This window comes from Ranitomeya variabilis, chromosome 5, assembly GCF_051348905.1.
Source record: "Ranitomeya variabilis isolate aRanVar5 chromosome 5, aRanVar5.hap1, whole genome shotgun sequence".
Taxonomy (NCBI): Eukaryota; Metazoa; Chordata; class Amphibia; order Anura; family Dendrobatidae; genus Ranitomeya; species Ranitomeya variabilis.
In genome coordinates this window covers 451,067,975-451,091,314 of record NC_135236.1, presented here as the reverse complement: position 1 = coordinate 451,091,314, position 23,340 = coordinate 451,067,975, and the positions used below count along the sequence as shown (strand labels likewise).

The following is a 23,340-nucleotide window of genomic DNA, read 5'->3' as shown; positions in this document are numbered from 1 at the left end:
TGGAGAAAATCAGACACGGTCTATGAAAAAACACAGACATGTGAATTGCACCATAGATTTTAATGGGTATGTGCTCTATCTGTGAAAAAAACAGATACAACACGCATGTGCAACGGATATCTGAATGAGGCATAGGGGACGATGTTTTCGTACAAGTGCTATCCATGGTTTTCATGGATAGCACTCGTATCTGTGATAGTCCATGGAGTTGTTTACATGTCTGTGAAAATTGCAGAGATTTTTGCATGAAAAAATGGACGGCACTTAAATGACATACAAGGGTGGTCCAATTTTCATTTACTGTCAGAATCGAGAAGGTGGAGAAACATTTCGAAAAAAACATTCTCAACATACGAGAAAAACGGATGACACTCGGACCACACTTTGATCAATCTCTGATCAGATTTGTCGGTCTGTTTTTATCATTAGTGGAAAAATCAGACATGTCAATGAGCCCTAAGGGAGATTTCCATAATATGAATTGGGTATAAATTGGTTTAATATCATTGCCTGAACAAATAGCTGTCCATACACAAAATGATTATGCATCCTTATAATTACTGAATATCATTGTCGTATTGATTTTTGCTATGTCTATTGATGGAAATCCTCTTTACTGGTGAGAACTCTTGTCAATAAATATTCATCACAATATTTCTTACAATATATACATTTTTCTTTATAGTGCCATAAATATCTTATGACACTTTTCAACAAGTGTTTAAAAAAATAAATTAAAAGGCTTATTGACCTATGGTCAAATCTAATCTTACTTCTATGGCAGTGGAAAAGGAAGCATGTCTTCAGAAAATTACATTTTATGTAACATGCCAAATTATTTTGAGCATACTATTTTATTTTTTTTTTCTCATCTTCTTTCAAGAGCCAGATAAAGCCTTGTTTCATACAGGACAAGATATAATTTTGAATGGCACCTATTATTTTACAATATAAAATATATAAAAAAATGAAAATAATGGGAATAATTTTCAAGTGGGTGAAATGGTGAAAAAAAATCCTGCTATTACTTTTTAGGTTTTGTTTTCACAGCATTCATTATGTATTAAAAATTATCAGGCAATGTGATTTTCTAGTTCAGTATGATGATTGCGGTGATACCAAACTTACAAAGTAACATTTATATAAATATAGATATATATATACAGTATATTTTGGTAGATCAGCCCACTCTTCTGCTCATGGAGGTAGTCACAAGAACGCATTCCATTTAAGCTTCAACTGATTTATTTAAAAAAAACGTACCACATAAACCAGGTCAAAATTAGATAAACAAACATGGCTCTTCTGGCATAATGGGAAAACAAAACTATATACAGTACAGTATGTGTGGCTGCGGGGCTACAAAAACAAAGTTCTGTTCTCTTTAACACAAGCACAGCTCTGGAGCTCTCATTTCCAAAGACACTGAACACTGGATGAGTCCAAAGAATCGATATGTAGCTTCTGGACCACATCCTGCAGTGGAGATGTGATGAACACACCATCCCACCCACTTTTCAACTGTTCACTAAAATCCAGCCCTTAACATGGGCCATTAACCTTTCTCAGAACTTAATATGATGGAGAATTTTTCCAGGTTCATATCACTGAGACTAACATCCTGAGGCATATTTCTATTGAGGACTAGGATGCAGTCCATGGCCCTGTAAAATGGGGTTGGGGCTCCCTGCAGCCCGAAAGGCATTCTGGTGTATTGTAAGAAACCATTAGGTGTAGAGATGGCTGTCTTCTCTTTGGGACAGGGGAATTTACCAGTACCCTTTTGTTAGATCAAGGGTGATGATGTATTTGGCTGACCCTAGCCTCTCAATGAGTTCATCAACCCAAGCATCTAGCTTGGACACTTCATTCAACTTCCTATAACCATTGCAAAAGAGCCATTCTCCATCTGGCTTCTGTACAAGGACAATGGTGCTGGACCTGACACTTTTTGACTCCTCAATTATGCCAAGGCTCAACATTGTCTTCACCACCTTCAACATTACCTTGCGTCACGCTTTGGGAATTCTGTTGTTTCTGGGCTGGTGAGTTTCTGCCACTGTGACATCCTAGACCCAGGCTTCGGGATTGGACTCCAAACACATAACTTGCACCAGTTTTCTGTCTTGCCACTGCTTAAGCAGGTTGACGTGGTACACCTAGTAGGGTTTTCTGCTCCCTGGCAGGTGGACCTTGTAGTTGACGTCGCACAGCTTTTCGACCACTTTGTATGGATCCCGCCACTTGGCCAGAAATTTACTTTCAACAATGGGACTCAGAACTAACACCCAATCTCCAGGGCTAAACTGTCTCAGCCTTGCCGACAAATTGTAGATTCCTGCCTGGGCCTCTTGTGTCTGAAGGGGGGTTTCTCTCGCAATCTTCATCACCTTCACAATCCTTTCCTACATCTGGGCCACATGTTCGATGATGCTCCAGTGAAGTGTAACTTCGACTTCCCATGTCTCCTTTGCAATATCCAGAAGTCCCCGATGTTGCCGGCCGTACAACAGCTCGAACGATGGAAACCCTATGGAGGAAATTCGCTGATAGAAAACAGTAGCTATGAGAGTAAGCAATCCCAGTCTCAGCCATATTCCTGAGCATGGACTTCAGGGTTTTGTGGAACCTCTCCACCAAGCCGTCCAATTGCGGATGGTACACTGATGTCCTGAGATGTGAAATCTGGAGTGCCTTACACAACTCCTTCATCACTCTGGACAAGAAAGGAGTTCCTTAGTCCATCAGGATCTCCTTTGGTATGCCCATCTAGGATAAACATGGGCTAGCTCTCGGGCTATACTCCTGGCAAAGGAATTTCTCAGTGATATTGCCTCCGTGTACTGTGTTGCATAGTTCATGACCACCAGAATATGTGGTGCACTCTGGCGGACTTTGCCAGGAGTCTGACAAGATCCATAGAAATTCAGACCTCTATTATGGTTAATAGCATTAGGGGACTACGGAAGTGAAATACTGGAGCAGTTAGCTGGCAGGTGGTACAGGACCGGCAATAGGTAAAAATCTCTTGGTGGCATCCAGCCATGTAAAACCTCTGAAGGACCCACTCTTGTTGTTTTTCTATGCCCAGATGCCCAACCAAGAATTTAGAATAGGCCAGCTTTAACACCCTACAACGATTGTTCCCGGTACTAACAGTTGCTCTATTACCTCCCCCCTCAGTTTAGTAACTTGATATAGCTATTAGTTGCTCTATTACCTCCCCCCTCAGTTTAGTAACTCGATATAGCTATTCCTCCTTATTTGCGTCAAAGTCTGGAAACCTGGTGTGGGCTCTTGAGCAACCCGATTTATAACACTAACATTATCATATGTCCCTTTTAACGTAAGGTCCTACATTTGAGCCTCATGGTTCCCCGTCTTGTCCTCATCACCAGGAAGAACACACTCATCCACCTTTGACTGCGATGGAGATCTTTCATGGTCCAACCAGCTCTTGTCAGAGTAACTTGGAACCCATGCCTTTTGCCATAAGTCTTAGAATATGCTACAGTCTCACTTTTTTATGACAGAGTGTAGCAGGTCTTTAACTACTCCGACCTCATGCGAATCAGCCCCACAGTTTGATTCTATTGTCACTTTGGCAACAAGGTAGTCCTTGACGTCCTCGTGAATACAGCAGATGGCCACAAGCTTCTCTGGGATCAACTGGTGGGGGACTGTGACCATTCCAGGGTCACCAGACTCTCTGAGTTCCAGAGTCCAGACAACAGTACTCCATTTATTGCAGTCCCTCAACTGGCTAATAGTCCACACTGCAGGTCGGAAAGGCATAATATGAACAGTGCCTCCCTATGCTGCAGTACAGCTGTTCAGGGGACATGGGACAACCAACAGCTATATGCCCAGGACTGTGACACTTTCAACAAATTGCATCCAACTCAGCGACCCCTTGACTCCTCTCAGATGCGTCTCTATTACCATTCTTTTGCAAGTCAATCTCCTTTTGGGTATCTCAGTACCGGGATGCGACCCTGCCTGGTTTCCTTAAGGCATTCTCAACCATGTGGCCGCGACGCAACCAATCACAGCAAGCCGTGACGTAATTTCAGGTCCTTCAGGATTTTAAAATTACGTTCCGGCCCATGTGACCGCGACGCGACCAATCACAAAGCCGGAACGTAATTTTAAAATCCTGAAGGACCTGAAATTACGTCACGGCTTGCTGTGATTGGTCGCGTCGCGGCCACATGGGCGGCGTGCGACCAATCACAAGCCGGGACTTCACGTAAGGAGGTTAAAGCGCGAATTTTAAGCAAACAACGCTGCCGGTTCCCTCGGTAAGGTGCAGGCTGCGTCGGAGAGGTGAGTATAGCAATATTTTTTATTTTAATTCTTTATTTTACACATTAATATGGTTCCCAGGGCCTGAAGGAGAGTTTCCTCTCCTTCAGACCCTGGGAACCATCAGGAATACCGTCCGATACATGAGTCCCATTGACTTGTATTGGTATCGGGTATCGGTATCGGATTAGATCCGATACTTTGCCGGTATCGGCCGATACTTTCCGATACCGATACTTTCAAGTATCGGACGGTATCGCTCAACACTACTACCAATATATATATATATGTATATATATATATATATATATATATATATATATATATATATATATATACATGGTCAAAATTGTTGCTACCCCTCATTTAATACCAGAAAAACCCACAATGGTCACAGGAATAGCTTGAATGTGACAAAAGTAATAATAAATAATAAATCTATGAAAATTAACAAATGAAACTCAGGCATTGTTTCTCTACCATGCTTCCACAGAATTTAAAAAAAAATGAAACTCATGAAATAGGCCTGGACAGAAATTATTATTATTATTTATTGTTATAGCGCCATTTATTCCATTGCGCTTTACATGTAAAGAGGGGTATAAATAATAAAAACAAGTACAATAATCTTAAACAATACAAGTCATAACTAGTACAGGAGGAGAGAGGACCCTGCCCGCGAAGGCTCATAATCTACAAGGGATGGGTGAGAATACAGTAGGCGAGGATAGAGCTGGTCATGCAGCGGTTTGGTCGATCGGTGGTTACTGCAGGTTGTAGGTTTGTCGGAAGAGGTGGGTCTTCAGGCTCTTTTTGAAGGTTTCAATGGTAGGCGAGAGTCTGATGTGTTGTGGTAGAGGGTTCCAGAGTAGGGGTGATACGCGTGTAGGAAAGTCCCGGGAGACAAGGTCACAGATGTAAGGAGGAGACAGGTTGTGGATGGCTTTGTACGTCATGGTTAGGGTTTTGTACTGGAGTCTCTGGGCAATGCGGAGCCAGTGAAGTGATTTACAGAGGGGAGAGGCCGGGGAATAGCGGGGGGACGGGTGGATTCGTCGGGCAGCAGAGTTTAGAATAGATTGGAGGGGTGCGAGAGTGTTAGAAGGGAGGCCACAGAGCAGGAGGTTGCAGTAGTCAAGGCGAGAGATGATGAGGGCATGGACTAGGGTTTTTGCAGATTCTTGGTTGAGGAATGTACGGATTTGTGAAATATTTTTGAGTTGAAGTTGGCAGGAAGTGGAAAGGGCTTGGATATGTGGTTTGAAGTAGAGATCAGTTTCAAGGACTACTGTTGTGAATTCTGCTCTTGGGCTCCCTCCTGTGGTTGTTGGTGGTAGTGCAGTTGTCTTGGGGTTGTAATCCGGGCAGGTGTTTCTGCTGATTGCAGCTATTAAGTATTTAGGAGTGCAGGCTCCATGAGTCAGTGCCAGTTGTCCATTGTACTTGGAGGGATTGCATCTCTCTCTGGCTCCTCATGCCATGCTGCCAATTCAGATAAGATAAGTGTCTGTTTTTTTTGTCTCTGTGCACACATGCAGTGTGCTTTGCAATTCAGTGCAATTTATTGTGTTTTTGTCCAGCTTAGACTTTGTTTGGATTTTTCAGTCATGCTGGATTCTCAGGAGATGCAGATATACTTTCTATGTCTTTAGTTAGATGTGGAATATTTGTATTATCTGCTGTGGATATTTTTAGGATTTTAATACTGACCGCTTAGAATTCTGTCCTATCCTTTTCTATTTAGCTAGAAGTGCCTCTTTTGCTAAATCCTGTTTTTCTGCCTGCGTGTCTTTCCTCTTATAGTCACAGTCAATATTTGTGGGGGGCTGCCTATCCTTTGGGGTTCTGCTCTGAGGCAAGATAGAATTCCCATTTCTATCTATAGGGGTATTTAGTTCTCCGGCTGTGTCGAGGTGTCTAGGACGTGTTAGGTACATCCCACGGCTACTTCTAGTTGCGGTGTTAGTTTAGGGTTTGCGGTCAGTACAGGTACCACCTACTCCTGAGAAAGTCTTTCATGCGGCTCCAAGGTTACCAGATCATAACAGTACAACTGGCCAACAATGAGTTAAATGCATCTCAGAAGAAGGGAAGAAAGAGCTTTTTTTTTTTTCTGTAGTCTGCTTTGGCTTTTCTTCCCTCTTTTCCTCTGGGTGACTGAGGAGTCTTGTGCTAGCATGGATGTTCAGGGATTAGTTTCTTGTGTAGACCAGCTTGCTGCTAGGGTACAGGGTATTTCTGATTATATTACTCAGATTCCGCTTTTAGAGCCTAGGATTCCTACTCCTGATTTGTTTTTTGGGGACAGATCCAAATTTTTGAGTTTTAAAAACAACTGTAAACTGTTTTTTGCTCTGAAGCCTCGTTCCTCTGGTTATCCCATTCAGCAGGTTAAAATTGTCATATCCCTGTTGCGTGGCGACCCTCAGGATTGTGCATTTTCCCTGGAATCAGGGAATCCGGCCTTGCTTAATGTAGATGCCTTTTTCCAGGCTCTAGGATTATTATATGATGAGCCAAATTCTGTGGATCAAGCGGAGAAGACCTTGTTGGCCCTGTCTCAGGGTTAAGAAGCGGCAGAATTGTATTGTCAGAAATTTAGAAAATAGTCAGTGCTGGCTAAATGGAATGAGGATGTTTTGGCGGCAATTTTCAGAAAGGGTCTTTCTGAATCTGTCAAAGATGTTATGGTGGGGTTTCCCACGCCTGTTGGTATGAGTGATTCTATGTCTCTGGCCATTCAGATCGATCGGCGCTTGCGGGAGCGCAGAACTGTGCGCGCTGTGGCGTTGTCCTCAGAGCAGGTGCTTGAGCCTATGCAGTGTGATAGGATTCTGTCTAGAACGGAACAACAAGGATTCAGACATCAGAATAGGTTGTGTTTTTATTGTGGCGATGCTTCTCATGTCATTTCAGTCTGCCCAAAGCGTGCAAAGAGAATCGCTAGTTCAGTTACCATCGGAACTGTACAACCTAAATTTCTGTTATCTGTGACCTTGATCTGCTCATTCTCGTCATTTTCTGTCATGGCTTTTGTGGATTCAGGAGCCGCTTTGAACTTAATGGACTTTGAATTTGCCAGGCGTTGTGGTTTCCCCTTGCAGTCTTTGCAGAACCCTATTCCTTTAAGGGGCATTGATGCTACACCTTTGGCTAAAAATAAACCCCAGTTTTGGACACAGGTGACCATGTGCATGGCGCCAGCCCATCAGGAAGATTGTAGTTTTCTGGTGTTGCATAATTTGCATGATGCTATTGTGCTGGTTGTTCCTTGGTTGCAGATACATAATCCTGTGTTGGATTGGAAGTCGATGTCTGTGACTAGTTGGGGTTGTCAGGGGGTTCATAATGACGTTTTTGTGATGTCAATCTCCTCTTCCTCCTCTTCTGAAGTTCCAGAGTTTTTGTCTGATTTTCAGGATGTATTCGATGAGCCCAAGTCCAGTTCCCTTCCACCGCATAGGGACTGTGATTGTGCTATTGACTTGATTCCAGGCTGTAAGTTTCCTAAGGGCCGACTTTTCAACCTGTCTGTGCCGGAACATACCGCCATGCGGAGTTATGTTAAGGAGTCTTTGGAGAAAGGGCATATCCGGCCATCTTCTTCACCGTTGGGAGCGGGATTTTTTTTTGTTGCTAAGAAGGATGGCTCCTTGAGACCCTGTATTGATTATCGCCTCTTGAATAAGATCACTGTCAAGTTTCAATACCCTTTACTAGGGTTGAGCGACTTTTATTTTTATAGGATCGGGTCGGGTTTCACGAAACCCGACTTTCTCAAAAGTCGGGTCGAGCGAAATCGGCCGATCCTATGAAAAAGTCGGGGTCGGGGTCGGCCGAAACACGAAACCCAATGCAGTGCAATGGGATACTATGGTTCCCAGGGTCTGAAGGAGAGGAAACTCTCCTTCAGGCCCTGGGATCCATATTAATGTGGAAAATAAAGAATTAAAATAAAAAATATTGATATACTCACCCATCCGGAGGCCTCTGGACATCACCGCTGGTAACCGGCAGCCTTCTTTGCTTAAAATGAGCGCGTTCAGGGCCTTCCATGACGTCACGGCTTCTGATTGGTCGCGTGCCGCTCATGTGACCACCACGCGACCAATCACAAGCCGTGATGTAATTCTCAGGTCCTAAATTCCTAGAATTAGGAATTTAGGACCTGAGAATTACGTCACGGCTTGTGATTGGTCGCGTGGCGGTCACATGGGCGGCCGCGACCAATCACAAGCCGTGATGTCATCTAAGGCCCTGAACGCGCTCATTCTTAGGAAGGAAGGCTGCCGGAAAGAAGCCGAGGGTGAGTATATTCCTATTAGGTATATACTCACCCTCGGACGTGCCCTGCTTCTTTCCGGCAGCCTTCCTTCTTAAAAATGGCCTTAGATGACGTCATGGCTTGTGATTGGTCGCGGCCGCCCATGTGACCGCTCACGCGACCAATCACAAGCCGTGACGTAATTCTCAGGTCCTAAATTCCTAGAATGAGGAATTTAGGACCTGAGAATTACGTCACGGCTTGTGATTGGTCGCATGGCGGTCACATGAGCGGCACGCGACCAATCAGAAGCCGTGACGTCATGGAAGGCCGTAAACGCGCTCATTTTAAGCAAAGAAGGCTGCCGGTTACCAGCGGCGATGTCCAGGGGCCTCCGGAGAGGTGAGTATATCAATATTTTTTATTTTAATTCTTTATTTTACACTTAAATGTGGATTCCGATACCGATTTCCGATATCGCAAACATATCGGAACTCGGTATCGGAATTCCGATACCAGATTCAGAAGATCGCCGACCTCATGGCCGACCCCACACAGGGGTCGGGTTTCATGAAACCCAACTTTGCCAAAAGTCAGCGACTTCTGAAAATGGCCGACCCGTTTCACTCAACCCTACCCTTTACCTTTGCTTTCCGATTTGTTTGCCAGGATTAAGGGGGCTAGTTGGTTTACTAAAATTGACCTTCGGGGGGCATATAATCTTGTTCGTATTAAGCAGGGTGACGAATGGAAAACTGTGTTTAATACGCCCGAAGGCCATTTTGAATATCTTGTGATGCCATTCGGGCTCTCTAATGCTGCATCTGTTTTTCAGTCCTTCATGCATGATATCTTCCGGAATTATCTTGATAAATTCATGATTGTATATTTGGATGACATCTTAATTTTTTCCGATGATTGGGAGTCTCATGTGAAACAGGTCAGGATGGTATTTCAGATCCTTCGTGATAATGCTTTGTTTGTGAAGGGGTCTAAGTGTCTCTTTGGAGTGCAGAAGGTTTCTTTTTTGGGCTTCATTTTTTCTCCCTCATCTATAGAGATGGATCCGGTTAAGGTTCAGGCCATTCATGATTGGATTCAGCCCACATCCGTGAAGAGCCTTCAGAAATTTTTGGGCTTTGCTAATTTTTATCGCCGTTTCATTGCTAACTTCTCCAGTGTGGTTAAGCCCCTGACCGATTTGATGAAGAAGGGCGCTGATGTGACGAATTGGTCCTCTGTGGCTGTCTCTGCCTTTCAGGAGCTTAAACGCCAATTTACTTCTGCACCGGTGTTGCGTCAGCCAGATGTTTCTATTCCGTTTCAGGTTGAGGTTGACGCTTCTGAGATTGGGGCAGGGGCCGTTTTGTCTCAGAGGAATTCTGATGGTTCCTTGATGAAACCGTGTGCCTTCTTTTCCCATAAGTTTTCGCCTGCTGAACGCAATTATGATGTCAGCAATCGGGAGTTGTTGGCTATAAAGTGGGCGTTTGAGGAATCGTGACATTGGCTTGAGGGAGCCAAGCACCGTATTGTGGTCTTGACCGATCATAAAAATCTGATTTACCTCGAGTTTGCCAAACGGTTGAATCCTAGACAGGCTTGATGGTCCCTGTTTTTCTCCTGTTTTGATTTCGTGGTTTCGTATCTTCCGGGTTCTAAGAATATTAAGGCTGATGCCCTCTCTAGGAGTTTTTTGCCTGATTCTCCTGAGGTACTTGAGCCGGTCGGCATTCTGAAGGAAGGGGTGGTCCTTTCTGCAATTTCCCCTGATTTGCGACGGGTTCTGCAGGAATTTCAGGCTGACAAACCTGACCGCTGTCCAGTGGGGAAACTGTTTGTTCCTGATAGATGGACTAGTAGAGTGATTTCTGAGGTTCATTGTTCTGTGTTGGCTGGCCATCCTGGTATTTTTGGTACCAGAGATTTGGTTGGTAGGTCCTTTTGGTGGCCTTCTTTGTCGCGTGATGTGCGTTCTTTTGTGCAGTCCTGTGGGACTTGTGCGCGGGCCAAGCCTTGTTGTTCCCGTGCTAGTGGGTTGCTTTTGCCTTTGCCGGTCCCTGAGAGGCCCTGGACGCATATTTCTATGGATTTTATTTCAGATCTTCCGGTTTCCCAGAGGATGTCGGTTATCTGGGTGGTTGGTGACCGGTTTTCTAAGATGGTTCATTTGGTGCCTTTGCCTAAATTGCCTTCCTCTTCTGATTTGGTTCCGTTGTTTTTTCAGCATGTGGTTTTTTTGCATGGTATTCCGGAGGATATTGTGTCTGACAGAGGTTCCCAGTTTGTTTCTAGGTTTTGGCGGGCCTTTTGTGCTAGGCTGGGCATTGATTTGTCTTTTTCTTCCGCATTTCATCCTCAGACAAATGGCCAGACCGAGCGAACTAATCAGACTTTGGAAACTTATTTGAGATGCTTTGTGTCTGCAGATCAGGATGATTGGGTGGCTTTCTTGCCATTGGCCGAGTTTGCCCTTAACAATCGGGCTAGTATAGCTACATTGGTTTCGCCCTTCTTTTGTAATTTTGGTTTTCATCCTCGTTTTTCTTCGGGGCAAGTTGAACCTTCTGATTGTCCTGGTATGGATTCTGTGGTTGACAGGTTGCAGCAGATTTGGGCTCATGTGGTGGACAATTTGGTGTTGTCTCAGGAGGAGGCTCAGCGTTTTGCTAACCGTCGTCGGTGTGTTGGTTCCCGACTTCGGGTTGGGGATTTGGTCTGGTTGTCTTCCCGTCATGTTCCTATGAAGGTTTCTTCCCCTAAGTTTAAGCCTCAGTTTATTGGTCCTTATAGGATTTCTGAGATTATCAATCCGGTGTCTTTTCGTTTGGCCCTTCCGGCCTCTTTTGCCATCCATAATGTTTTCCATAGATCTTTATTGCGGAAATATGTGGTGCCCGTTGTTCCCTCTGTTGATCCTCCTGCTCCTGTGTTGGTTGATGGGGAGTTGGAGTATGTGGTTGAGAAGATTTTGGATTCTCGCTTTTCGAGGCGGAGGCTTCAGTACCTTGTCAAATGGAAGGGTTATGGCCAGGAGGATAATTCTTGGGTTTTTGCCTCTGATGTCCATGCTGCTGATTTGGTCCGTGCCTTTCATCTGGCTTGTCCTGATCGGCCCGGGGGCCCTGGTGAGGGTCCAGTGACCCCTCTTCAAGGGAGGGGGGTACTGTTGTGAATTCTGCTCTTGGGCTCCCTCCGGTGGTTGTTGGTGGTAGTGCAGTTGTCTTGGGGTTGTAATCCGGGCAGGTGTTTCTGCTGATTGCAGCTCTATTAGGTATTTAGGTGTGCAGGCTCCATGAGTCAGTGCCAGTTGTCCATTGTACTTGGAGGGATTGCATCTCTCTCTGGCTCCTCATGCCATGCTGCCAATTCAGATAAGATAAGTGTCTGTTTTTTTGTCTCTGTGCACACATGCAGTGTGCTTTGCAATTCAGTGCAATTTATTGTGTTTTTTGTCCAGCTTAGACTTTGTTTGGATTTTTCAGTCATGCTGGATTCTCAGGAGATGCAGATATACTTTCTATGTCTTTAGTTAGATGTGGAATATTTGTATTATCTGCTGTGGATATTTTTAGGATTTTAATACTGACCGCTTAGAATTCTGTCCTATCCTTTTCTATTTAGCTAGAAGTGCCTCTTTTGCTAAATCCTGTTTTTCTGCCTGCGTGTGTCTTTCCTCTTATATTCACAGTCAATATTTGTGGGGGGCTGCCTATCCTTTGGGGTTCTGCTCTGAGGCAAGATAGAATTCCCATTTCTATCTATAGGGGTATTTAGTTCTCCGGCTGTGTCGAGGTGTCTAGGACGTGTTAGGTACATCCCAAGGCTACTTCTAGTTGCGGTGTTAGTTTAGGGTTTGCGGTCAGTACAGGTACCACCTACTCCTGAGAAAGTCTTTCATGCTGCTCCAAGGTTACCAGATCATAACAGACTACCCCGAGGCAGCGAGTTTGTGGGACTGGGGAGAGTGGGCAGCCATTTACTGTAATGGAGAGCAGGGGCCCTAGGACTGAACCTTGTGGGACTCCGACAGATAGGGGGCGAGATGAGGAGGTGGTGTGTGAGTGGGAGATGCTGAATGTCCAGTCTGTTAGGTATGATGAGATCCAGGATAGGGCCAAGTCTGTGATGCCAAGGGATGAGAGGGTCTGTAATAATAGGGAATGGTCCACTGTGTCAAAGGCAGCCGACAGGTCGAGGAGGAGAAGGATAGAGTAGTGTTGCTTGCTCTTGGTGGTTAAGAGGTCGTTGGTGACCTCAGTTAGGGCAGTTTCAGTGGAATGGTGTGACCGGAAGCCAGATTGCAAGCGGTCAAAGAGGGAGCAAGAAGAGAGATGGGAGGACAGTTCAAGGTAGACGTGTTGTTCCAGTAGTTTGGAGGCATAGGGGAGAAGAGATATAGGGCGATAGCTAGATACAGAGGATGGGTCAAGAGAAGGCTTTTTGAGGATAGGTGTGATGGAGGCATGTTTAAAGCTTGAGGGGAAAACACCAGTTGTTAGTGATAGGTTGAAGAGATGGGTTAGGGTTGGGATGAAGACTGTGGTGAGGTTTGGGATGAAGTGGGATGGGAGCGGGTCAAGTGCACAGGTGGTGAGATGCGATCTTGAGAGTCGAGTGGAGAGTTGATCTTCCGTAATGGTGGAGAAGTTGGTTTTGGAGGTGGAGGGCTGGGAAGTCGGGAGGAAGTCTGCCGGTTGTTGACCAAAACTGTCTCAGATGTTATCAATATTCTACTTGAAAAATGAGGCAAAGTCTTCAGCTGAGATAAGTGGGGAGGGAGGAGGTGCTGGGGGACGGAGGAGAGAATTGAAGGTGTTGAATAGCTGTTTAGGGTTGTGAGACAGGGAGGATATGAGAGATGAGAAGTAGGTTTGTTTAGATGTGGTGAGTGTGGTCTTGAAAGTAGTGAGGGACTGTTTGAATGCGATGAAGTGTTCGTTGGAGTGGGATCTTTTCCATCTGCGCTCAGCAGCCCTGGAAGCTCACCTCAGTTCTTTGGTCAGGCTGGTGTGCCAGTGCTGTCTGTTGATTTTGCGAGCTTTGGTATGTGTAAGTGGGGCAGCAGATTCCAAAGCTACAGCTTTTGTGGTGTTATATAGAGCGGCAGCATCATCCGCATTGTGTAAGGAACTTATATCTGTGAGAGGGAGGAGGGATTCAGAGAATGAATGTAGGTCAAGATGTTTAAGATTTCTGTGAGGGTGTGAAAGTTTGTGGGTTGGGGATCGTAGACATGGAGAGGAGAGGGAAGAGAATTTGAGAAGGCTGTGGTCAGAGAGAGGAAGAGGTGAGTTAGAGAGGTTAGATAGGGAGTAGAGGCGGGTGAAGATGAGGTCCAGTGTGTGACCATCTTTGTGGGTGGCTGTAGAAGACCATTGGGTGAGGCCGAAGGAGGAAGTGAGAGATAGAAGTTTAGTGCCAGCTGAGAGGGAAGTGTCAATGGGGATGTTGAAGTCGCCCATGATGATAGTGGGGATGTCCGCGGAAAGGAAATGAAGTAGCCAGGTGGTGAAGTTGTCAAAGAAGGTGGTGGCTGGCCCTGGAGGGCAGTAAATGACAGCCAGTTGGAGGTTGGAGGGGGAGTAGATGCGCACAGTGTGCACCTCAAAGGAAGGGAGGGTGACAGAGGGTGGCAACTCCTCCGCTATGTTTGCTGCTGGGGCAGGGTGTGTGAGAAAGGTGGAAGCCACTGTAAGAGAGTGCAGGAGGGGAGGTGTGTCAGAAGGGGTGAGCCAGGTTTCGGTGATGGCGAGGAAGGAAAGTTTGGTAGTAACAAAAAGATCATGGATGTAGGAAAGTTTGTTGCAGACAGAGCGAGCGTTCCACAGAGCTCCCGTTAGTAAGACTGAGGAAGCGGGGGCTGGGTGAATGGGTATAAGGTTAGAGAGTTTACGGAAGTTTGTTATAGAGCGTGGATGGGAGGTAGAAATGACTGTGGGAATGTGGTGAGGAGGACCAGGATTTGGAGAGATATCACCAGCAGTGAGAAGGAGCAGAGAAAGTGTTAGCAGGTGGGAGCAGGAGAGGGCATGAGGTGGCTGTCTGTGCTTGGAGACAGAGGATTGTATGTTAAGGAACAGTTCTGAGGAGGAGGTGAGATGGATAGGGAGGATTGAAGCAGAGATGAACAGTTCCTTACTTGGTGTAGGGATTGGGGGAGTTAGCATAAAGTGAAGCATTATAGGGGTGAGAGTGAAAATAAACAGAAACATTGTTTACAGTGACTGGCCAGTTCCCTTCAGTTCCCTTCAGGTTCAATTCAGGTTTTAATTCTACTGTTATCTTCACACTTCTAGGACACACTTATAGGAATCACACTGCAGACTGAAGTCTATGCAGACTTGAGCTATGCAATATAAGTACAACTAAGTGCATTCAGGTGTAAAGCATAGAGGAGTGGTCTCTGCTCATCATGGTCAGAGAATTAAGAGTGGACCAGATGCATACAAGGCAGAGTAAACAATGTCATAAATAACACGGGTGGGGTAAAGCTGGGGTGATGGTACCCTTAACCTAATATTTTGCTGCACAACCTTTTGAGGCAATCACTACAATCAAACAATTCCTATAACTGTCAATGAGACGTCTGCACCTCTCGACAGGTATCTTGGCCCACTCCTCCAGAGCAAACTGCCCCAATTCCCTTGTGTTTGAAGGTTACCTTTTCCAGACGGCATGTTTCAGCTCTTTCCAAACATTCTCAATAGGATTTAGGTTAGGGCTCATAGAAGGCCACTTCAGAATAAACCAATATTTTCCTCTTAGCCATTCTTGGGTGTTTAGCTGTGTGTTTTTTGTCATTATCCTATTGCAAGACCCATGACCTGCACATGAGACCAAGCTTTATGACACTGGGCAGTACATTTCTCTCTAGAATCTGTTATGATCTGGTAACCTTGGAGCTGCATGAAACACTTTCTCAGGAGTAGGTGGTACCTGTACTGACCGCAAACCCTAAACTAACACCGCAACTAGAAGTAGCCGTGGGATGTACCTAACACGTCCTAGACACCTCGACACAGCCGGAGAATTAAATACCCCTATAGATAGAAATGGGAATTCTATCTTGCCTCAGAGCAGAACCCCAAAGGATAGGCAGCCCCCCACAAATATTGACTGTGAGTATAAGAGGAAAGACACACGCAGGCAGAAAAACAAGATTTAGCAAAAGAGGCACTTCTAGCTAAATAGAAAAGGATAGGACAGAATTATAAACGGTCAGTATTAAAATCCTAAAAATATCCACAGCAGATAATACAAATATTCCACATCTAACTAAAGACATAGAAAGTATATCTGCATCTCCTGAGATTCCAGCATGACTGAAAAATCCAAACAAAGTCTAAGCTGGACAAAAAACACAATAAATTGCACTGAATTGCAAAGCACACTGCATGTGTGCACAGAGACAAAAAACAGACACTTATCTTATCTGAATTGGCAGCATGGCATGAGGAGCCAGAGAGAGATGCAATCCCTCCAAGTACAATGGACAACTGGCACTGACTCATGGAGCCTGCACACCTAAATACCTAATAGAGCTGCAATCAGCAGAAACACCTGTCCGGATTACAACCCCAAGACAACTGCACTACCACCAACAACCACCGGAGGGAGACCAAGAGCAGAATTCACAACAAGAATCCATTGATAGTCTTGAGATTTCATTGTACCCTGCACAGATTCTAGACACCCTGTGCCAAATGCAGCAACATAACAGAGTCTCCTCCATGTTTCACAGTAGGGACAGTGTTCTTTTCTTGATATGCTTCATTTTTCTGTCTGTGAACATTGAGCTGATGTGCCTTGCCAAAAAGTTCCATTTTTGTCTCATCTGTCCATAGGATATTCTCCCAGAAGTTTTGTGGCTAGTCAACATGTAGTTTGGAAAATTCCAGTCTTTTTTTAATGATTTTTTTCAACAATGGTGTCTTCCTTGGTCATCTCCTATGAAGTCCACTTTAGCTCATACAATGACGGATAGTGTGATCTGACACTGATGTTCCTTGAGCATGAAGCTCACTTTTAATCTGTTTCAAAGTTTTTCTGGGCTCTTTTGTTACCATTCGTATTATCCGTCTCTTTGATTTTTCATCAATTTTCATCCTGCGCCCACGTCCAGGGAGGTTGGCTACAGTCCCATAGATCTTAAATTTTCTGATTAATATGTGCAACTGTACTCACAGGAACATCAAGCTGCTTGGAGATGGTCTTGTAACTTTTACCTTTACATGTTTGTCTATAATTTTCTTTCTAATCTCCTGAGACAACTCTTTCCTTCACTTCCTCTGGTCCATGTTGAGTGTGATACACACCATGTCACTAAACAGCACAGTGAGTATATATATATAGGCCCACTCACTGATTTCAAGATTGTAGACACCTGTGATGCTAGTTAGTGGACACACCTTGATTAAATACTGTATGTCCCTTTTGTCACATTACACTGGTCAACAGCATTTTTGGTGCCAAAGATATTTCATCGAATTTAGGGTATTTTTGGGGTGCTGATTCTGAATATGTCATCAGTTTTGCCAGATTGGCTCAAGTTTTTGAGATTTTTGGTATCTTATTTATAGCACTTGTTGGTAAATGCGACGCATCATCTCATTAATTTCTTTGGATTAGTACTTGAACTGAGCAGTTCTCAATATAGTTTTGTGTTAATTAGTGTTCTAAAAGTTTGTTCATAGCTTGATTTTTGCACTAACTTTATGTTGTTGTCTGTTTTCCAGTGAAAAGCATGAACTCATCAAGAAGAAGTTGTCTTAACGATCCAGACTCATTCTGTTACATTTGTGGTGAATACACACTGCCAAAACATAGAAGAAACATAACAGACTTCGTAAAAAAAGTGTATTTTGCCTATTTTGGGGTTATGCTTGGGGACCAAGACAAGTTTTGGGCACCACACAGAGTGTGCAAAGCATGTATCGAATTATTACGAAAATGGAGCAAAGGACAAAGAAAAAGCTTCAAATTTGGTGTTCCAATGGTGTGGAGAGAGCCAAAAAATCATCATGATGACTGTTATTTATGGTAAACACAGGTGCAGGCACATCTTCACAATGAGGGACAGGCCTTCTTGCAGATTCCATGTTACTCCCATTTTCGTTTCTTATGCTTATTGAATCCTTGCACTTGCACTGCACAGAAATAACAGTCATCATGATGATTTTTTGGCTCTCTCCACACCATTGGAACACCAAATTTGAAGCTTTTTCTTTGTCCTTTGCTCCATTTTCGTAATAATTCGATACATGCTTTGCACACTATGTGTGGTGCCCAAAACTTGTCTTGGTCCCCAAGCATAACCCCAAAATAGGCAAAATACACTTTTTTTACGAAGTCTGTTATGTTTCTTCTATGTTTTGGCAGTGTGTATTCACCACAAATGTAACAGAATGAGTCTGGATCGTTAAGACAACTTCTTCTTGATGAGTTCATGCTTTTCACTGGAAAACAGACAACAACATAAAGTTAGTGCAAAAATCAAGCTATGAACAAACTTTTAGAACACTAATTAACACAAAACTATATTGAGAACTGCTCAGTTCAAGTACTAATCCAAAGAAATTAATGAGATGATGCGTCGCATTTACCAACAAGTGCTATAAATAAGATACCAAAAATCTCAAAAACTTGAGCCAATCTGGCAAAACTGATGACATATTCAGAATCAGCACCCCAAAAATACCCCAAATTCATTAAAATATTTTGGACACCAGAAAAATTTTTTTTTTTTTGTTGACCTGTGTTATTTTCAGGGTACCATCATTTCTGTCCAGGCCTATTTCGTGAGTTTTATTTTTTTATTTTTAACTAGATGGCAGCCCGATTCTAAAGAATCGGGAGTCTAGAATCCATATATACTTTATTTATTCAAATGTAAGAATAATACAATTAATAAATAATAGTAAGAAAGAACAAAAAATGGCTGCACTCACCAGCTCTTGACAGTTCTTGACAGTACGGCACATTTCTGATTGGTCGCTCGCGGCAGGCGGCAACCAATCAGAAAAGTGCCGCGCACCACGAAGGCATATATCTTTGTCCACCCTGAGCGGGTGTAGGACGCTGGTGACGTCACTTATCTCCGGACATTATCTCCGGACAAAGCCACGGAAGTTGGCACAAATTGCCGGAAGTAGTATTCTAGGCAATTATATATTAGATTTTAATGTTATCAGTGTTTACCTTTGAACGTTTATATTGTATTGTCCTGTCACCAGCCATGTGTATGATTATCGGCCGAAAGCCTCTCTGGAACCAATAATCACCCCATGTAAAGGTATCTTTATAAGTTAAAGATTCAGAATACTATGACTTTTATCATATCCTGAACAGTCAAGTTTTTTATGAACCGTTAAGGTTTTCTGGTTGAAGTAAAAAAAACTGAGTATTTACAGTTTGAAACCATAAAATGTTGAAAAATTATGTCATTCTTGAGTATATCACTCAATGGTGCTCATAAACGTGTCAAATTTGATCTATAATATACTTTAATATACGTTACTTTAATCTTTAATATACTTAAGAACAGGGCCCCAGACATCACACAGGGGGTCTGAAACACCGCACAGTGGTCCAAAATATCGCTGTGCTCTGCCTGGGGCCCCATATGCTGCCTGGGGCCCCTGTGCTCTACCTGGGGCCCCATATGCTGCCTGGGGCCCCTGTGCTCTGCCTGGGGCCCCTGTGCTCTGCCTGGGGCCCCATGTTCTGCCTGGGGCCCCTGTGCTCTGCCTGGGGCCACTGTGCTCTGCCTGAGGCCCCATATGCTGCCTGGGGCCCCTGTGCTCTGACTGTGGCCCCATATGCTGCCTGGGGCCCCTGTGCTCTGCCTGTGGCCCCATAGGCTGCCTGGGGCCCCTGTGCTCTGCCTGGGACCACTGTGCTCTGCCTGGGGCCCCATATGCTGCCTGGGGCCCCTGTGCTCTGCCTGGGGCCCCTGTGCTCTGCCTGGGGCCCCATGTTCTGCCTGGGGCCACTGTGCTCTGCCTGGGGCCCCATAGGCTGCCTGGGGCCCCTGTGCTCTGCCTGGGACCACTGTGCTCTGCCTGGGGCCCCATATGCTGCCTGGGGCCCCTGTGCTCTGCCTGGGGCCACCGTGCTCTGCCTGGGGCCCCATAGGCTGCCTGGGGCCCCTGTGCTCTGCCTGGGGCCCCATATGCTGCCTGGGGCCCCTGTGCTCTGCCTGGGGCCCCTGTGCTCTGCCTGGGGCCCCATGTTCTGCCTGGGGCCCCTGTGCTCTGCCTGGGGCCACTGTGCTCTGCCTGGGGCCCCATGTTCTGCCTGGGGCCACTGTGCTCTGCCTGGGGCCCCATAAGCTGCCTGGGGCCCCTGTGCTCTGCCTGGGACCACTGTGCTCTGCCTGGGGCCCCATATGCTGCCTGGGGCCCCTGTGCTCTGCCTGGGGCCACTGTGCTCTGCCTGGGGCCCCATATGCTGCCTGGGGCCACTGTGCTCTGCCTGGGGCCCCATATGCTGCCTGGGGCCCCTGTGCTCTGCCTGGGGCCCCTGTGCTCTGCCTGGGGCCCCATATGCTGCCTGGGGCCCCTGTGCTCTGCCTGGGGCCCCTGTGCTCTGCCTGGGGCCCCATGTTCTGCCTGGGGCCCCTGTGCTCTGCCTGGGGCCACTGTGCTCTGCCTGGGGCCCCATATGCTGCCTGGGGCCCCTGTGCTCTGCCTGGGGCCCCATATGCTGCCTGGGGCCCCTGTGCTCTGCCTGGGGCCCCTGTGCTCTGCCTGGGGCCCCATATGCTGCCTGGGGCCTCTGTGCTCTGCCTGGGGCCCCTGTGCTCTGCCTGGGGCCCCATGTTCTGCCTGGGGCCCCTGTGCTCTGCCTGGGGCCACTGTGCTCTGCCTGGGGCCCCATATGCTGCCTGGGGCCCCTGTGCTCTGCCTGGGGCCCCATATGCTGCGTGGGGCCCCTGTGCTCTGCCTGGGGCCACTGTGCTCTGCCTGGGGCCCCATAGGCTGCCTGGGGCCCCTGTGCTCTGCCTGGGACCACTGTGTTCTGCCTGGGGCCCCATATGCTGCCTGGGGCCCCTGTGCTCTGCCTGGGGCCCCTGTGCTCTGCCTGGGGCCCCATATGCTGCCTGGGGCCCCTGTGCTCTGCCTGGGTGTAGGACACTGGTGACGTCACTTATCTCCGGACATTAGCTCCGGACATTAGCTCCGGACATTATCTCCGGACATTAGCTCCGGACATTATCTCCGGACATTAGCTCCGGACAAAGCCACGGAAGTTGGCACAAATTGCAGGAAGTAGTATTCTAGGCAATTATATATTAGATGGGCATTTCCTGAAGGAAATACATGGTGCTTGAACAGCGCTACCAGCTTTACAGCAGCACTTTTCACACACGGGACTGGGGGGCGCGCTTACTTTTTCACCCGGGGCCGGGGGCGCGCTTACTTTTGCACCCGGGGGCGCACTTACTTTTGCACCCGGAGGCGCAATTACTTTTGCACCCGGGGCGCACTTACTTTTGCAGCCGGGGACGCACTTACTTTTGCACCCGGGGGCACACTTACTTTTGCACCCGGGGGCGCACTTACTTTTGGGGCCGCACTTACTTTTGGTGGGCGGGGCTCCTCGGCCTCCGATTTGGTTGGTGGGGCCCCTCGTCCTCCGATTTGGTAGGTGGGGACCCTCGGCCTCCGATTTGGTGGGCGGGGACCGGCCTCCGATTTGGTGGGCGGGGACCCTCGGCCTCCGATTTGGTGGGCGGGGACCCTCGACCTCTGATTTGGTGGGCGGGGACCCTCAGCCTCCGCTTTGGTGGGCGGGGCCCCTCGGCCTCCGATTTGGTGGGCGGGGTCCCTCTGCCTCCGATTTGGTGGGCGGGGACCCTCGGCCTCCACTTTGGTTGGCGGGGCCCCACGGCCTCTGATTTGGTGGGCGGGGTCCCTCTGCCTCCGCTTTGGTGGGCGGGGCCGCTCGGCTTTCGATTTGGTGGGCGGGGCTCCTCGGCCTCCGATTTGGTTGGTGGGGCCCCTCGGCCTCCGATTTGGTGGGCGGGGCCCCTTATCCTCCGATTTGGTGGGCGGGGACCCTCGGCCTCCGATTTGGTGGGCGGGGCCCCTCGGCCTCCGATTTGGTGGGCGGGGCCCCTCGGCCTCCGATTTGGTTGGCGGGGCCCCTCGGCCTCCGATTTGGTGGGCAGGGACCCTCGGCCTCCGATTTGGTGGGCGGAGTCCCTCGGCCTCCGATTTGGTTGGTGGGGCCCCTCGGCCTCCGATTTGGTGGGCGGGGACCCTTGGCCTCCGATTTGGTGGGCGGGGACCCTCGGCCTCCGATGTGGTGGGCGGGGCCCCTCGGCCTCCGATTTGGTTGGTGGGGCCCCTCGGCCTCCGATTTGGTGGGCGGGGACCCTCGGCCTCCGATTTGGTGGGCGGGGACCCTCGGCCTCCGATGTGGTGGGCAGGGCCCCTCGGCCTCCGCTTTGGTGGGCGGGGACCCTCGGCCTCCGATTTGGTGGGCGGGGACCCTCGGCCTCCGATGTGGTGGGCGGGGCCCCTCGGCCTCCGATTTGGTGGGCGGGGACCCTCGGCCTCCGATTTGGTGGGCGGGGACCCTCGGCCTCCGATGTCGTGGGCGGGGCCTCCGATTTGGTGGGCGGGGACCCTCGGCCTCCGATTTGGTGGGCAGGGACCCTCGGCCTCCGATTTGGTGGGTGGGGCTCCTCGGCCTCCGATTTGGTTGGTGGGGCCCCTCGGCCTCCGATTTGGTGGGCGGGGCCCCTTATCCTCCGATTTGGTGGGCAGGGACCCTCGGCCTCCGATGTGGTGGGCGGGGCCCCTCGGCCTCCGATTTGGTGGGCGGGGACCCTCGGCCTCCGATTTGGTGGGCGGGGACCCTCGGACTCCGATGTGGTGGGCGGGGCCCCTCGGCCTCCGCTTTGGTGGGCGGGGCCGCTCGGCCTTCGATTTGGTGGGCGGGGCTCCTCGGCCTCCGATTTGGTTGGTGGGGCCCCTCGGCCTCCGATTTGGTGGGCGGGGCCCCTTATCCTCCGATTTGGTGGGCGGGGACCCTCGGCCTCCGATTTGGTGGGCGGGGCCCCTCGGCCTCCGATTTGGTGGGCGGGGCCCCTCGGCCTCCGATTTGGTTGGCGGCGCCCCTCGGCCTCCGATTTGGTGGGCAGGGACCCTCGGCCTCCGATTTGGTGGGCGGAGTCCCTCGGCCTCCGATTTGGTTGGTGGGGCCCCTCGGCCTCCGATTTGGTGGGCGGGGACCCTTGGCCTCCGATTTGGTTGGCGGGGCCCCTCGGCCTCCGATTTGGTGGGCGGGGACTCTCGGCCTCCGATTTGGTGGGCGGAGTCCCTCGGCCTCCGATTTGGTTGGTGGGGCCCCTCGGCCTCCGATTTGGTGGGTGGGGACCCTTGGCCTCCGATTTGGTGGGCGGGTACCCTCGGCCTCCGATGTGGTGGGCGGGGCCCCTCGGCCTCCGATTTGGTTGGTGGGGCCCCTCGGCCTCCGATTTGGTGGGCGGGGACCCTCGGCCTCCGATGTGGTGGGCGGTGCCCCTCGGCCTCCGCTTTGGTGGGCGGGGCCGGGCCCCTCGGCCTCCGCTTTGGTGGGTGGGGCCGCTCGGCCTTCGATTTGGTGGGCGGGGCTCCTCGGCCTCCGATTTGGTTGGCGGGGCCCCTCGGCCTCCGATTTGGTTGGCGGGGCCCCTCGGCCTCCGATTTGGTGGGCGGGGACTCTCGGCCTCCGATTTAGTGGGCAGGGACCCTCGGCCTCCGATTTGGTGGGCGGGGACA

The 23,340-nt window shown here is 48.5% G+C and overlaps 1 protein-coding gene across 1 annotated transcript in view; it reads left to right on the top strand.

The window, feature by feature from the left end:
- Nucleotides 1-23,340, top strand: part of PLXNC1 (plexin C1) — a 551,210-nt gene that overhangs the window by 277,492 nt on the left and 250,378 nt on the right. The window lies entirely within an intron of this gene.